General features: G+C 46.4%; 1 protein-coding gene across 9 annotated transcripts in view; it reads right to left on the bottom strand.

Annotated features, from left to right (window-relative positions):
- LOC123764084 (bestrophin-3) overlaps nt 1–17046 on the bottom strand; it is an 80744-nt gene that overhangs the window by 41865 nt on the left and 21833 nt on the right. Inside the window, exon 1 of one of the 9 annotated variants that reach the window (XM_069339086.1) lies at nt 5814–5927. The exons of the other annotated variants lie outside the window; for them this stretch is intronic. The gene's annotated coding sequence lies outside the window, so the exon portion shown is untranslated. Of the gene's footprint in view, nt 1–5813; nt 5928–17046 lie in introns of those variants that run through there. 9 annotated transcript variants of the gene reach the window in all.

Below are 17046 nucleotides of genomic sequence, written 5' to 3'. Positions count from 1 at the left end.
TTATCTTGTATTATTTTTCTATAAACTGAAAATTCGATTCAGTGTCCATAAAAAAAGCACAACGAATCATTAGTCTCGAAGAGCGCTTTGTCCTGGGTTCATATCCTGGCCGGGGAGGATTGAATGGGCGCCAATCCTTATTTGTAGCCTCTGTTTACTCAACAGTAAAATGGGTACCTGGTTGTTAAACGATTTGGTGGGTCGTATTCCAGGGAACATTTGGCTTAAGGACCTGCCCGAAACGCTGTCCTTGCTAGTGTCCGTACAAGAATGTAAGAACTCATGTGTATATATATATATATATATATATATATATATATATATATATATATATATATATATATATATATATATATATATATATATATATATATATATATTAGTATATTTTGGTAGCAGTCTTTCCTGTAGACATATATTATTAAATATGACCGAAAAAGTAAGATTAATAATTCTAACACGAATTTTCTCAATCTTTCGTACATTACGCTTCACTGTTGGAGGTAAATCAAAAATCACTTCTCCAAAATTCATTTTTATTTCTAGTCTGACGCGACACGGGCGCGTTTCGTAAAACTTATTACATTTTCAAAGACTTCACAAATACACAACTGATTAGAACTTGCGTTTCCCTGATTTTATATCTACATTTGAGTGAGGTGGGAAGGGTGATGTGGCATTACATTTGAGTGAGGTGGGAAGGGTGATGTGGCATTAACACAAGACAGAACACTAGGGGATATTAATAGGGTATTAAAAGTATCAACAGGATGACAGAACAGAAACAATGGGTATTGAATAGAAGTGTTTGTAGAAAGCCTATTGGTCCATATTTCTTGATGCTTCTATATTGGAGCGGAGTCTTGAGGTGGGTAGAATATAGTTGTGCAATAATTGGCTGTTGATTGCTGGTGTTGACTTCTTGATGTGTAGTGCCTCGCAAACGTCAAGCCGCCTGCTATCGCTGTATCTATCGATGATTTCTGTGTTGTTTACTAGGATTTCTCTGGCGATGGTTTGGTTATGGGAAGAGATTATATGTTCCTTAATGGAGCCCTGTTGTTTATGCATCGTTAAACGCCTAGAAAGAGATGTTGTTGTCTTGCCTATATACTGGGTTTTTTGGAGCTTACAGTCCCCAAGTGGGCATTTGAAGGCATAGACGACGTTAGTCTCTTTTAAAGCGTTCTGTTTTGTGTCTGGAGAGTTTCTCATGAGTAGGCTGGCCGTTTTTCTGGTTTTATAGTAAATCGTCAGTTGTATCCTCTGATTTTTGTCTGTAGGGATAACGTTTCTATTAACAATATCTTTCAGGACCCTTTCCTCTGTTTTATGAGCTGTGGAAAAGAAGTTCCTGTAAAATAGTCTAATAGGGGGTATAGGTGTTGTGTTAGTTGTCTCTTCGGAGGTTGCATGGCTCTTCACTTTCCTTCTTATGATGTCTTCGATGAAACCATTGGAGAAGCCGTTATTGACTAGGACCTGCCTTACCCTACAGAGTTCTTCGTCGACTTGCTTCCATTCTGAGCTGTGGCTGAGAGCACGGTCGACGTATGCGTTAACAACACTCCTCTTGTACCTGTCAGGGCAGTCGCTGTTGGCATTTAGGCACATTCCTATGTTTGTTTCCTTTGTGTAGACTGCAGTGTGGAAACCTCGGCCCTTTTCCATGACTGTTACATCTAGAAAAGGCAGCTTCCCATCCTTTTCCGTCTCGTAAGTGAAACGCAGCACGGAACTCTGCTCAAATGCCTCCTTCAGCTCCTGCAGATGTCTGACATCAGGTACCTGTGTAAAAATGTCGTCAACATACCTGCAGTATATGGCCGGTTTCAAGTTCATGTCGACTAAGACTTTTTGCTCGATGGTACCCATGTAGAAGTTTGCAAACAGGACACCTAGGGGAGAACCCATGGCGACCCCATCTACTTGCTTATACATGTGCCCATCCGGGCTCAAGAAGGGTGCCTCTTTAGTACAAGCTTGGAGTAGTTTCCTCAGAATACTTTCTGGCATGTCAAGAGGAGTACAGGCTGGATCACGATACACTCTGTCGGCTATCATTCCGATTGTCTCGTCCACAGGTACGTTGGTAAACAGCGATTCTACGTCCAACGAGGCTCTTATCCCTGTGGCCCGTGCGCCCCGCAGTAAGTCCACAAATTCCTTTGGAGACTTCAGGCTGAAGGCGCAAGGAACATAAGGAGTCAGCAGGCCGTTGAGTCGCTTCGTCAGTCTGTACGTGGGTGTGGGTATCTGGCTAATGATTGGCCGAAGTGGGTTTCCAGGCTTGTGCGTCTTGACATTTCCATACGCATATCCAGGTTTATATTCCCCAATGATCTTTGGCAGGTGGAGTCCGGATTTCTTGGCGTTCACAGTTTCGATCAGTTTGTTGACCTTTGCTTTTAATTCGGCTGTAGTGTCCTTCGTTACCCTTTGGAACTTAGTTTGGTCAGAGAGTATGATGTTCATTTTCGCCAGATATTCGTCTTTTTTAAGAATGACATATATTGGCGACTTGTCACCTCTCCTGACAACTATCTCCTTGTTCTCACGAAGGCTTTTAGCTGCCGCTTTAAGCTCGGGGGACAGTATGGTGCTTCTGTAGTTGCCTCGATTCTTTCCTCCTTCTGCAATAAGTTCTGCTTGTAAGGTATCTTTGGTAGTGACCTTCTTTTGTGTCTCGAGGTCGAATATGTCGTCCAACAGAATTTCCAACTCTACTTTCCGGGCCATTTCACTCGGTCTGGACATAACATGACAGTTTATGCCCAGATTTAGGAGAGTGACTTGGTCCTCAGTGATGTTAATTCCTGCAAGGTTCAGGAAGCCACGACCAAGAGATGGCTTCCTGAACCTTGCAGGAATTAACCTCACTGAGGACCAAGTCACTCTCCTAAATCTGGGCATAAACTGTCATGTTATGTCCAGACCGAGTGAAATGGCCCGGAAAGTAGAGTTGGAAATTCTGTTGGACGACATATTCGACCTCGAGACACAAAAGAAGGTCACTACCAAAGATACCTTACAAGCAGAACTTATTGCAGAAGGAGGAAAGAATCGAGGCAACTACAGAAGCACCATACTGTCCCCCGAGCTTAAAGCGGCAGCTAAAAGCCTTCGTGAGAACAAGGAGATAGTTGTCAGGAGAGGTGACAAGTCGCCAATATATGTCATTCTTAAAAAAGACGAATATCTGGCGAAAATGAACATCATACTCTCTGACCAAACTAAGTTCCAAAGGGTAACGAAGGACACTACAGCCGAATTAAAAGCAAAGGTCAACAAACTGATCGAAACTGTGAACGCCAAGAAATCCGGACTCCACCTGCCAAAGATCATTGGGGAATATAAACCTGGATATGCGTATGGAAATGTCAAGACGCACAAGCCTGGAAACCCACTTCGGCCAATCATTAGCCAGATACCCACACCCACGTACAGACTGGCGAAGCGACTCAACGGCCTGCTGACTCCTTATGTTCCTTGCGCCTTCAGCCTGAAGTCTCCAAAGGAATTTGTGGACTTACTGCGGGGCGCACGGGCCACAGGGATAAGAGCCTCGTTGGACGTAGAATCGCTGTTTACCAACGTACCTGTGGACGAGACAATCGGAATGATAGCCGACAGAGTGTATCGTGATCCAGCCTGTACTCCTCTTGACATGCCAGAAAGTATTCTGAGGAAACTACTCCAAGCTTGTACTAAAGAGGCACCCTTCTTGAGCCCGGATGGGCACATGTATAAGCAAGTAGATGGGGTCGCCATGGGTTCTCCCCTAGGTGTCCTGTTTGCAAACTTCTACATGGGTACCATCGAGCAAAAAGTCTTAGTCGACATGAACTTGAAACCGGCCATATACTGCAGGTATGTTGACGACATTTTTACACAGGTACCTGATGTCAGACATCTGCAGGAGCTGAAGGAGGCATTTGAGCAGAGTTCCGTGCTGCGTTTCACTTACGAGACGGAAAAGGATGGGAAGCTGCCTTTTCTAGATGTAACAGTCATGGAAAAGGGCCGAGGTTTCCACACTGCAGTCTACACAAAGGAAACAAACATAGGAATGTGCCTAAATGCCAACAGCGACTGCCCTGACAGGTACAAGAGGAGTGTTGTTAACGCATACGTCGACCGTGCTCTCAGCCACAGCTCAGAATGGAAGCAAGTCGACGAAGAACTCTGTAGGGTAAGGCAGGTCCTAGTCAATAACGGCTTCTCCAATGGTTTCATCGAAGACATCATAAGAAGGAAAGTGAAGAGCCATGCAACCTCCGAAGAGACAACTAACACAACACCTATACCCCCTATTAGACTATTTTACAGGAACTTCTTTTCCACAGCTCATAAAACAGAGGAAAGGGTCCTGAAAGATATTGTTAATAGAAACGTTATCCCTACAGACAAAAATCAGAGGATACAACTGACGATTTACTATAAAACCAGAAAAACGGCCAGCCTACTCATGAGAAACTCTCCAGACACAAAACAGAACGCTTTAAAAGAGACTAACGTCGTCTATGCCTTCAAATGCCCACTTGGGGACTGTAAGCTCCAAAAAACCCAGTATATAGGCAAGACAACAACATCTCTTTCTAGGCGTTTAACGATGCATAAACAACAGGGCTCCATTAAGGAACATATAATCTCTTCCCATAACCAAACCATCGCCAGAGAAATCCTAGTAAACAACACAGAAATCATCGATAGATACAGCGATAGCAGGCGGCTTGACGTTTGCGAGGCACTACACATCAAGAAGTCAACACCAGCAATCAACAGCCAATTATTGCACAACTATATTCTACCCACCTCAAGACTCCGCTCCAATATAGAAGCATCAAGAAATATGGACCAATAGGCTTTCTACAAACACTTCTATTCAATACCCATTGTTTCTGTTCTGTCATCCTGTTGATACTTTTAATACCCTATTAATATCCCCTAGTGTTCTGTCTTGTGTTAATGCCACATCACCCTTCCCACCTCACTCAAATGTAATGCCACATCACCCTTCCCACCTCACTCAAATGTAGATATAAAATCAGGGAAACGCAAGTTCTAATCAGTTGTGTATTTGTGAAGTCTTTGAAAATGTAATAAGTTTTACGAAACGCGCCCGTGTCGCGTCAGACTAGAAATAAAAATGAATTTTGGAGAAGTGATTTTTGATTTACCTCCAACAGTGAAGCGTAATGTACGAAAGATTGAGAAAATTCGTGTTAGAATTATTAATCTTACTTTTTCGGTCATATTTAATAATATATATATATATATATATATATATATGCAGAATAACCACATATGAAAAATAGAAAATGCTTAACGCGTTTTCGGCTAATTCGCCTTCATCAGAGCAAAGTAGAATGAGGATAAGATTGCTGATCAGACCATTATATCCACCTGGGCAGATCACCTGACCACCAAAAATAAGTGGAGGAAAGGAATTATAAGAAAGAAGGTAACTGCAGAAGGCCTATTGGCCCATACAAGGCAGCTCCTATTAATATCTCCAAGTGCCATACGTGTTTAAATGATTGCTATATTGTTTTGACGTGCTATATTGAGGCTTAAATAGGGATCCAACTTGTACATACCGGGGCTCACATTAAGGCTGTTGTTACAGTGTTTGATCAGAGCAGACTCGATCACGTTTCGTTCAACAAAATCCTTACTTTTAACAATACATTTTGCCCCTGTGAAGTCGATAGAATGATTACATAAACTGGAATGTAAATACAATGCACTGGATTGCTGGGCTGTACGAATAGCGTATGAATGCTGTTTTAAACGCGAGGAAAGAGTTTTACCTGTCTGGCCGAGGAAAACTGGCTGGCTGGCTGGCTGGCTGGCTGGCTGGCTGGCTGGCTGGCTGGCTGGCTGGCTAGCTGGCTGGCTGGCTGGCTGGCTGGCTGGCTGGCTGGCTGGCTGGCTGGCTGGCTGGCTGGCTGGCTGGCTGGCTGGCTGGCTGGCTGGCTGGCTGGCTGGCTGGCTGGCTGGCTGGCTGGCTGGCTGGCTGGCTGGCTGGCTGGCTGGCTGGCTGGCTGGCTGGCTGGCTGGCTGGCTGGCTGGCTGGCTGGCTGGCTGGCTGGCTGGCTGGCTGGCTGGCTGGCTGGCTGGCTGGCTGGCTGGCTGGCTGGCTGGCTGGCTGGCTGGCTGGCTGGCTGGCTGGCTGGCTGGCTGGCTGGCTGGCTGGCTGGCTGGCTGGCTGGCTGGCTGGCTGGCTGGCTGGCTGGCTGGCTGGCTGGCTGGCTGGCTGGCTGGCTGGCTGGCTGGCTGGCTGGCTGGCTGGCTGGCTGGCTGGCTGGCTGGCTGGCTGGCTGGCTGGCTGGCTGGCTGGCTGGCTGGCTGGCTGGCTGGCTGGCTGGCTGGCTGGCTGGCTGGCTGGCTGGCTGGCTGGCTGGCTGGCTGGCTGGCTGGCTGGCTGGCTGGCTGGCTGGCTGGCTGGCTGGCTGGCTGGCTGGCTGGCTGGCTGGCTGGCTGGCTGGCTGGCTGGCTGGCTGGCTGGCTGGCTGGCTGGCTGGCTGGCTGGCTGGCTGGCTGGCTGGCTGGCTGGCTGGCTGGCTGGCTGGCTGGCTGGCTGGCTGGCTGGCTGGCTGGCTGGCTGGCTGGCTGGCTGGCTGGCTAGCTGGCTGGCTGGCTGGCTGGCTGGCTGGCTGGCTGGCTGGCTGGCTGGCTGGCTGGCTGGCTGGCTGGCTGGCTATCTGGCTATCTGGCTGGCTGGCTGGCTAGCTGGCTGGCTATCTGGCTGGCTGGCTATCTGGCTATCTGGCTGGCTGGCTGGCTAGCTGGCTGGCTATCTGGCTGGCTGGCTATCTGGCTGGCTGGCTATCTGGCTGACTCGCTATCTGGCTGGCTGGCTATCTGGCTGGCTAGCACCGTGACAGTCTGCACGCCTCCTCTGTAGTGGGCGGGTATCTTCACTTCCTCCCTGGCACCCGGCCCACAGTGGCAGCCTCTACTGCACCACCACCGTCAGGGCTCACTACAGCAACCTCCATATAGTCTCTCGCCCCAGCTGGCGAGGCTCCTCTGGTTCACAGCCTCGCTCTGCCTGAGAAAATCTTTGAATCAGGAAGCGAATCAGGATGACCTCAGCCTCGCGCCGTATAACTGGGTGATCCCGACGTGCTAAAAGTTATTCAAGCTAGGATCCTCTGGCCCCTGATGCACTGAACATGCTCTATAGTGACTTCGCAAGGCCGTCACGCCAGACTTTCTCTGTGCCGGAGCATTGCCGGAGACTGGAGGAAGTCCAGCGGGTAAACGGCGGGAGTATTCACCCTCTTATGCTTTTACGAAGTCTCTCTTATTTATTTCCATTTTGGCGCCATAAACCAGTATTTACCCAGGACTTTCCCGGGTAAACTTACTCAGTTTACTTCCAGTTGTTTCGTGTTTTATTTTGTGTTTTTACCACACTGTTAATGTCCCCTTTTGTTATACCCCTTGTGTATACTTCAGTCCTGTCACCCCTTGTATATGGGTCACTACTGTCACCCCTTGTATATGGTCACTACTGTCACCCCTTGTATATGGGTCACTACTGTCACCCCTTGTATATGGTCACTACTGTCACCCCTTGTACATGGGTCACTACTGTCACCCCTTGTATATGGGTCACTACTGTCACCCCTTGTATATGGTCACTACTGTCACCCCTTGTATATGGGTCACTACTGTCACCCCTTGTATATGGGTCACTACTGTCACCCCTTGTATATGGGTCACTACTGTCACCCCTTGTATATGGGTCACTACTGTCACCCCTTGTATATGGGTCACTACTGTCACCCCTTGTATATGGGTCACTACTGTCACCCCTTGTATATGGGTCACTACTGTCACCCCTTGTATATGGTCACTACTGTCACCCCTTGTATATGGGTCACTACTGTCACCCCTTGTATATGGGTCACTACTGTCACCCCTTGTATATGGTCACTACTGTCACCCCTTGTATATGGGTCACTACTGTCACCCCTTGTATATGGTCACTACTGTCACCCCTTGTATATGGGTCACTACTGTCACCCCTTGTATATGGGTCACTACTGTCACCCCTTGTATATGGGTCACTACTGTCACCCCTTGTATATGGGTCACTACTGTCACCCCTTGTATATGGGTCACTACTGTCACCCTGTGTATATGGGTCACTACTGTCACCCCTTGTATATGGGTCACTACTGTCACCCTGTGTATATGGGTCACTACTGTCACCCCTTGTATATGGGTCACTACTGTCACCCCTTGTATATGGGTCACTACTGTCACCCTGTGTATATGGGTCACTACTGTCACCCCTTGTATATGGTTGCACTCTGCAAAACACACACGCAAGCACAACTAGGTAAGTACACACAGACATATACACACACACACACACACACACACACACACACACACACACACACACACACACACACACACACACACACACACACACACACAGGGGCCTGGTAGCCTGTTGGATAGCGCGCAGGACTCGTAATTCTGTGGCGCGGGTTCGATTCCCGCACGAGGCAGAAACAAATGGGCAAAGTTTCTTTCACCCTGAACGCCCCTGTTACCTAGCAGTAAATAGGTACCTGGGAGTTAGTCAGCGGTCACGGGCTGCTTCCTGGGGTGTGTGTGTGTGGTGTGGAAAAAAAAGTAGTTAGTAAACAGTTGATTGACAGTTGAGAGGCGGGCCGAAAGAGCAAAGCTCAACCCCCGCAAACACAACTAGGTGAATACACACACACACACACACACACACACACACACACACACACACACACACACACACACACACACACACACACACACACACACACACACACACACACACACAGTTTCAAGTGTAGATATGATAGAGCCCAATAGGCTCAGGAATCTGTACACCTGTTGATTGACGGTTGAGAGGCGGGACCAAAGAGCCAGAGCTCAACCCCCGCAAGCACAACTAGGTGAGTACAACTAGGTGAGTACACACACACACACACTCACACACACACACACACACACACACACACACACACACACACACACACACACACACACACACACACACACACACACACACACACACAGTGGAGTACCTCAAGGATCGGTGCTGGGACCAATCCTCTTTCTAATTTACGTAAATGATATGTTTACAGGAGTGGAATCATACATGTCAATGTTTGCAGATGACGCAAAATTAATGAGAAGAGTTGTGACAGACGAGGATTGTAGGATCCTCCAAGAGGACTTAAACAGGCTGCAGAGAAGGTCAGGGAAATGGCTACTGGAGTTTAACACCAGTAAATGTAAAGTTATGAAAATGGGATCAGGTGACAGGAGACCAAAGGGACAGTACACAATGAAGGGGAACAGCCTACCTGTAACGATTCGAGAAAGAGACCTGGGAGTGGATGTGACACCTAATCTAACTCCTGAGGCACATATAAATAGGATAACGACAGCAGCGTACTCTACACTGGCGAAAATTAGAACTTCATTCAGAAACCTAAATGAGGAAGCTTTTAGGGCGCTTTACACTGCCTACGTGAGACCCGTCTTAGAGTATGCCGCGCCATCATGGAGCCCCCACCTGAAGAAACACATAAAGAAACTGGAGAAGGTTCAGAGGTTTGCGACGAGGCTTGTCCCAGAGCTACGAGGGATGGGATATGAAGAGCGGCTGAAGGAACTGAACCTTACGACACTAGAGAAAAGAAGGGAGAGAGGAGATATGATAGGGACATATAAAATACTCAGGGGAATTGACAAAGTGGAAATAGATGAAATGTTCACACGTAATAATAACAGAACGAGGGGACATGGGTGGAAACTGGAAACTCAGATGAGTCACAGAGATGTTAGGAAGTTTTCTTTTAGCGTGAGAGTAGTAGAAAAATGGAATGCACTTGGGGAACAGGTTGTGGAAGCAAATACTATTCATACTTTTAAAACTAGGTATGATAGGGAAATGGGACAGGAGTCATTGCTGTAAACAACCGATAGCTAGAAAGGCGGGATCCAAGAGTCAATGCTCGATCCTGCAAGCACATATAGGTGAGTACATATAGGTGAGTACACACACACACACACACACACACACACACACACACACACACACACACCGTTCCTCTCAATGTTTGCCGATGATGCAAAAATTATGAGGAGGATTGAAACAGAGGACGATAGTAGGAGGCTACAAGATGACCTGGATAGACTGAGTGAATGGTCCAACAAATGGCTGTTGAAGTTCAACCAGAGTAAATGCAAAGTAATGAAACTAGGCAGTGGAAACAGGAGGCCAGACACAGGATACAGAATAGGAGTCCTCTGCACTGTTCCAAGGCTACAAGAGTGAAACTAAAGTAATGCAACTAGGCACCCCACAAGGAGGAGTACTTAGTCCTACCTTGTTTAATGTTCTAATTAATGCTTTACTAAAATCAATCCCAACTAGTCCGGCAAACATCACTATCAGCTATGCAGATGACATCCTTGTGCATACTAAAACCCACCGCGAAATGCAAACAGTCTTAAATTGTATACATACAGCTTGTGAGAGCCTTGGTCTTGTAATCAACGCTGCTAAAACTAAGGTATTTAACAGACAAATTGGCAACCGCAAAAGTGGACCACGAAAACTTAAGATAGATAACATACCAATAGACTATGTCTCTTCTTTCAAATACCTTGGAGTCTCTGTCCCTTGTACCTCAACTGCAGTCAATAAGTTACATCAACAATGTAGAGACAGACTCAAGGCTCTCAGAACTGTAGTGGGGTACAGCCCGAAATATGGTGTTAATATTAGAATAGCAAGAATGATGTATTTAGCGTATATAAGGTCTCTGATAGACTATCATGCACCAGCTTTGGTCCTGCAGAATGGCAAAAGTATTGATAGACTTGAAAAAATGCAAAATGAAGCACTCAGAATTATACTTGGCTGTCCTATAACTACCAAAGTTCTCAACATGCGGAAAGAATTAAATATACTTAGCATTCGAGATAGAATATTTGAAATTAATCTTATGATGGGACTAAAGCTGCTGCGTGATAACAAAAACAACATTGTGTCAGTTGCACTGTTAGAACACATACGTAATGGAACCAGCGAGTCTAAATGGATTCAAAGAACAGCCACTCATATTAAAATGATGGGACTGCACGATGTATATACAGATGAAAGAGTACAGCACTTCCTTCCACCCTGGCAGATAGTACCTTTTGACATCCTGACCCCTGCATACCCCACCAAGAAACTAATCACAAGCAACCCTCATGCTCAGCTTGCTGCTAAATTAAGCACCATAGAACACATTCACAATATACAAGCTGAAAACAACATTGCACAGACCATATACACTGACGGATCACTCAATACAGCTACAGGGAGGGCAGGAAGTGCTGTTATTGCTCATCAGCCCGATGCCAGCACAATTCAAAGAAATATCCGAATTAGTAACTGGGCGTCCACAATGCAAGCCGAGTTGGTAGCGATACTGGTAGCACTCGAACTTATTGACAACACTGAGGAAGACAGCTTAATTATTTCTGACTCCCTATCCTCACTACGAGCAATAAACAGTCTGCAATCAAGTAATAACGTGCTTGTCTTGGAAGCTAGACGTAGATATATAAGAATACTTAGCAAGAGGGTAAATATAAAAATGTTGTGGATTCCTTCTCACATTGGCATGCAGGAACATGACAAAGTTGACGCCCTTGCTAAGGCTGCAGTAAATAAAGACAGTATTGAACGGAATCTTGAGTTATCAAATAGGTCCCTTAAAAGTGTCATTAGACGAGAACTCCTGGATGGATTAGAAGAAAGTAGAACAGTGCAAACTGGAACTAGCAGGTCCATTGTTCATCACAATGAAATGTGTGAAGTAAAACATGTGTATGGGGCAAGTAACAAAGTCAGTAGACTAACAGATGTTGTCACAGCTCGTATAAGACTTGGCTACAAGTATCTCTGGCAGTTCGGCTTGTATAGGGATCCAGATGAAGTAAAGTGTAAAGTGTGTGGACATAGGCAGGGACACACACTCGAACACTATATCTTGGATTGTTGTAAAATTGAGCCTTTTAGAGATAAATCTAAGCTCACTCTGTATGATATGGCAACCTATCTTATTACCATGGATAAATTACCTGAAATCCTTGCACTGTACCCACATTTCGCTTCCAGTAGATGAACGACATATGAGATTCAGAAACAAGTAGTGTATTGTGAGGACTAATAATAAACAGAAGCTCCCCTATGACTCTGTAATATCCCCATTGGCCAAACTATTATGTATTAGCGATAAGACCTACCATTAATGTATGATGACTTACTGTAAATATGTAGCTATTGTAATAGCACTTTCTCTGTAACTAGCTGACATTGTAACTATAAGGTGTGAAGGATTGAAGAAATTGTTTATGTAATAATCTAAGATGAGGTCTGATAAAGACCTTTTGTGCCCTCTGTAATGCTTTTGCGCTACCGCTCACAGGATGAGTATGGGGTGCACAATAAACTAGCCGCCTTCGGCGGCAACAATCAAATCAAGATGAAGTACTTAAGGAAACAGACAGAGAGAAAGATCTAGGAGTTGATATCACACCAAACCTGTCTCCTGAAGCCCACATAAAGAGAATAACGTCTGCGGCATATGCGAGGCTGGCTAACATCAGAACGGCGTTCAGGAACCTGTGTAAGGAATCATTCAGAATCTTGTACACCACATATGTAAGACCAATCCTGGAGTATGCGGCCCCAGCATGGAGCCCGTACCTTGTCAAGCACAAGACGAAGCTGGAAAAAGTCCAAATGTATGCTACTAGACTAGTCCCAGAACTAAGAGGCATGAGTTATGAGGAAAGGCTGCGGGAAATGCACCTTACGACACTGGAAGACAGAAGAGTAAGGGGGGACATGATCACAACCTACAAAATCCTCAGGGGAATCGACCGGGTAAACAAGGATGAACTATTCAACACTGGAGGGACGCGAACAAGGGGACACAGGTGGAAACTGAGTACCCAAATGAGCCACAGAGACATTAGAAAGAACTTTTTCAGTGTCAGAGTAGTTAGTAAATGGAATGCACTAGGAAGTGATGTGGTGGAGGCTGACTCCATACAGTTTCAAATGTAGATATGATAGAGCCCAGTAGGCTCAGGAATCTGTACACCAGTTGATTGACGGTTGAGAGGCGGGACCAAAGAGCCAAAGCTCAACCCCCGCAAGCACAATTAGGTGAGTACACACACACACACACACACACACACACACACACACACACACACACACACACACACACACACACACACACACACACACACACACACACACACACACACACACACATACACACACACACACACACACACACACACACACACACACACACACACACACACACACACACACACACACACACACACACACACACACACACACACATACACACACACACACACACACACACACACACACACACACACACACACACACACACACACACACACACACACACACACACACACACACACACCCACACACACACACACACACACACACACACACACACACACACACACACACACACACACACACACACACACACACACACACACACACACACACACACATACACACACACACACACACACACACACACACACACACACACACACACACACACACACACACACACACATACACACACACACACACACACACACATGCAAGGTGATGGAGAAGATTGTGAGAAAAAACCTAGTAACACATCTGGAGAGAAGAGACTTCGTGACAACCCATCAACATGGGTTCAGGGAGGGTAAATCTTGCCTTACAGGCTTGATAGAATTCTACGATCAGGTGACAAAGATTAAGCAAGAAAGAGAAGGATGGGCGGACTGCATTTTTTTGGACTGTCGGAAAGCCTTTGACACAGTACCCCATAAAAGGTTGATGCATAAGCTGGAGAAACAGGCAGGAGTAACTGGTAGGGCGCTCCAGTGGATAAGGGAGTTCCTAAGCAATAGGAAGCAGAGAGTTATAGTGAGGGGTGAGACCTCAGAATGGCGGGAAATCACCACAGGGCTCTGTGCTTGGACCTATCCTGTTTCTGATATACGTAAATGATCTCCCAGAGGGTATAGACTCATTCCTCTCAATGTTTGCTGACGACGCCAAAATTATGAGAAGGATTAAGACAGAGGAGGACAGCTTGAGGCTTCAAGAAAACCTGGACAAGCTGCAGGAATGGTCGAACAAATGGCTGTTAGAGTTTAACCCAAGCAAATGTAATGTAATGAAGATAGGGGTAGGAAGCAGGAGACCAGATACAAGGTATCACTTGGGAGATGAAATACTTCAAGAGTCAGAGAGAGAGAAAGACCTGGGGGTTGATATTACGCCAGACCTGTCCCCTGAAGCTCATATCAAGAGGATAACATCAGCAGCATATGCCAGGTTGGCTAACATAAGAACGGCCTTTAGAAACTTGTGTAAGGAATCTTTCAGAACATTATATACCACATATGTCAGACCAATCCTGGAGTATGCGGCTCCAGCATGGAGTCCATATCTAGTCAAGCATAAGATTAAACTGGAAAAGGTTCAAAGGTTTGCCACCAGACTAGTACGCGAGCTGAGAGGTATGAGCTACGAGGAGAGACTACGGGAATTGAACCTCACTTCGTTGGAAGACAGAAGAGTTAGGGGGGACATGATCACCACATTCAAGATTCTCAAGGGAATCGACAGGGTTGATAAAGACAGGCTATTTAACACAAGGGGCACACGCACTAGGGGACACAGGTGGAAACTGAGTGCCCAAATGAGCCACAGAGATATTAGAAAGAACTTTTTTAGTGTCAGAGTGGTTGACAAATGGAATGCATTAGGAAGTGATGTGGTGGAGGCTGACTCCATACACAGTTTCAAGTGTAGATATGATAGAGCCCGATAGGCTCAGGAATCTGTACACCTGTTGATTGACAGTTGAGAGGCGGGACCAAAGAGCCAGAGCTCAACCCCCGCAAGCACAATTAGGTGAGTACAATTAGTTGAGTACACACACACACACACACACACACACACACACACACACGCGCGCGCGTGCGTGAGAGAGAGGGCGGGGCTGGCACAGGGCCAACTATGTACACTCACAGTACAAGCTGATTCATCTCTAATTCAATGTCTGGCACTACCCGGCTCTTTCACCTCATGCCCTATCCACCTACACCCACACAGGGGGGCCTGTGGCTGAGTGGACAGCGCTTGGGACTCGTATTCTTAGGGGGGGGGTCCGGGTTCGATACCCGGCGATGACGGAAAACAAATGGGCAGAGTTTCTTTCACCCTGATGCCCTTGTTACTTAGCAGTAAATAGGTACTTGGGAGTTACACAGCTGTTACGGGCTGTCTCCTGTGTGTGTGTGTGTGTGTGTGTGTGTGTGTGTGTGTGTGTGTGTGTGTGTGTGTGTGTACTCACCTAATTGAACTCAACTAATTGTGCTTGCGGGGGGTTGAGCTTTGGCTCTTTGGTCCCGCCTCTCAACTGTCAATCAACAGGTGTATAGGTTCCTGAGCCTATTGGGCTCTATCATATCTACATTTGAAACTGTGTATGGAGTCAGCCTCCACCACATCACTTCCTAGTGCATTCCATTTACTAACTACACTGACACTGAAAAAGTTCTTTCTAACGTCTCTGTGGCTCATTTGGGTACTCAGCTTCCACCTGTGTCCCCTTGTTCGCGTCCCACCAGTGTTGAATAGTTCATCCTTGTTTACCCAGTCGATTCCCCTGAGGATTTTGTAGGTTGTGATCATGTCCCACCTTACTCTTCTGTCTTCCAGTGTCGTAAGGTGCATTTCCCGCAGCCTTTCCTCATAACTCATGCCTCTTAGTTCTGGGACTAGTCTAGTAGCATACCTTTGGATTTTTCCAGCTTCGTCTTGTGCTTGACAAGGTACTGGCTCCATGCTGGGGCCGCATACTCCAGGATTGGTCTTACATATGTGGTGTACAAGATTCTGAATGATTCCTTACACTGGTTCCTGAACGCCGTTCTGATGTTAGCCAGCCTCGCATATGCCGCAGACGTTATTCTCTTTATGTGGGCTTCAGGAGACAGGTTTGGTGTGATATCAACTCCTAGATCTTTCTCTCTGTCTGTTTCATTGAGTACTTCATCTCCTATTCTGTATCCTGTGCCTGGCCTCCTGTTTCCACTGCCTAGTTTCATTACTTTGCATTTACTCGGGTTGAACTTCAACAGCCATTTGTTGGACCATTTACTCAGTCTATCCAGGTCATCCGGCAAACATTGAGAGGAACGAATCTATACCCTCTGGGAGATCATTTACATATACCAGAAACAGTATAGGTCCAAGGACTGACCCCTGCGGGACTCCACTTGTGACGTCTCGCCAATCTGAGACCTCACCCCTCACACAGACTCGTTGTCTCCTGTTGCTTAGGTACTCCTCTATCCACCGGAGTACCTTCCCTTTCACTCCAGCCTGCATCTCCAACTTTCGCACTAGCCTCTTGTGTGGCACTGTATCAAAGGCTTTCTGACAATCCAAAAATATGCAGTCTGCCCACCCTTCTCTTTCTTGCCTTATTTTTGTTGCCTGGTCATAGAATTCAAGTAACCCTGTGAGGCAGGACCTGCCATCCCTGAACCCATGTTGATGCTGTGTTACAAAGTTCCTTCGCTCCAGATGCTCCACTAGTTTTTTTCGCACAATCTTCTCCATCAGCTTGCATGGTATGCAGGTTAGGGACACTGGCCTGTAGTTCAGTGCCTCCTGTCTATCCCCTTTCTTGTATATCGGGACTACGTTAGCTGCTTTCCAAATATCTGGCAGTTCCCCTGTTGCCAGTGATTTGTTATACACTATGGAGAGTGGTAGGCACAGTTCTCTTGCTCCTTCCTTTAGAACCCAAGGGGAGATTCCATCTGGGCCTATAGCCTTCGTCACATCCAACTCTAGTAAACACTTCCTTACTTCCCTACTGGTAATCTCAAACTCTTCCAGTGGTTCCT

Source organism: Procambarus clarkii, chromosome 5, assembly GCF_040958095.1.
Source record: "Procambarus clarkii isolate CNS0578487 chromosome 5, FALCON_Pclarkii_2.0, whole genome shotgun sequence".
NCBI lineage: Eukaryota > Metazoa > Arthropoda > Malacostraca > Decapoda > Cambaridae > Procambarus > Procambarus clarkii.
Note: the sequence above shows the minus strand (reverse complement) of the source record. Positions and strands in the feature narration are given on the sequence as shown.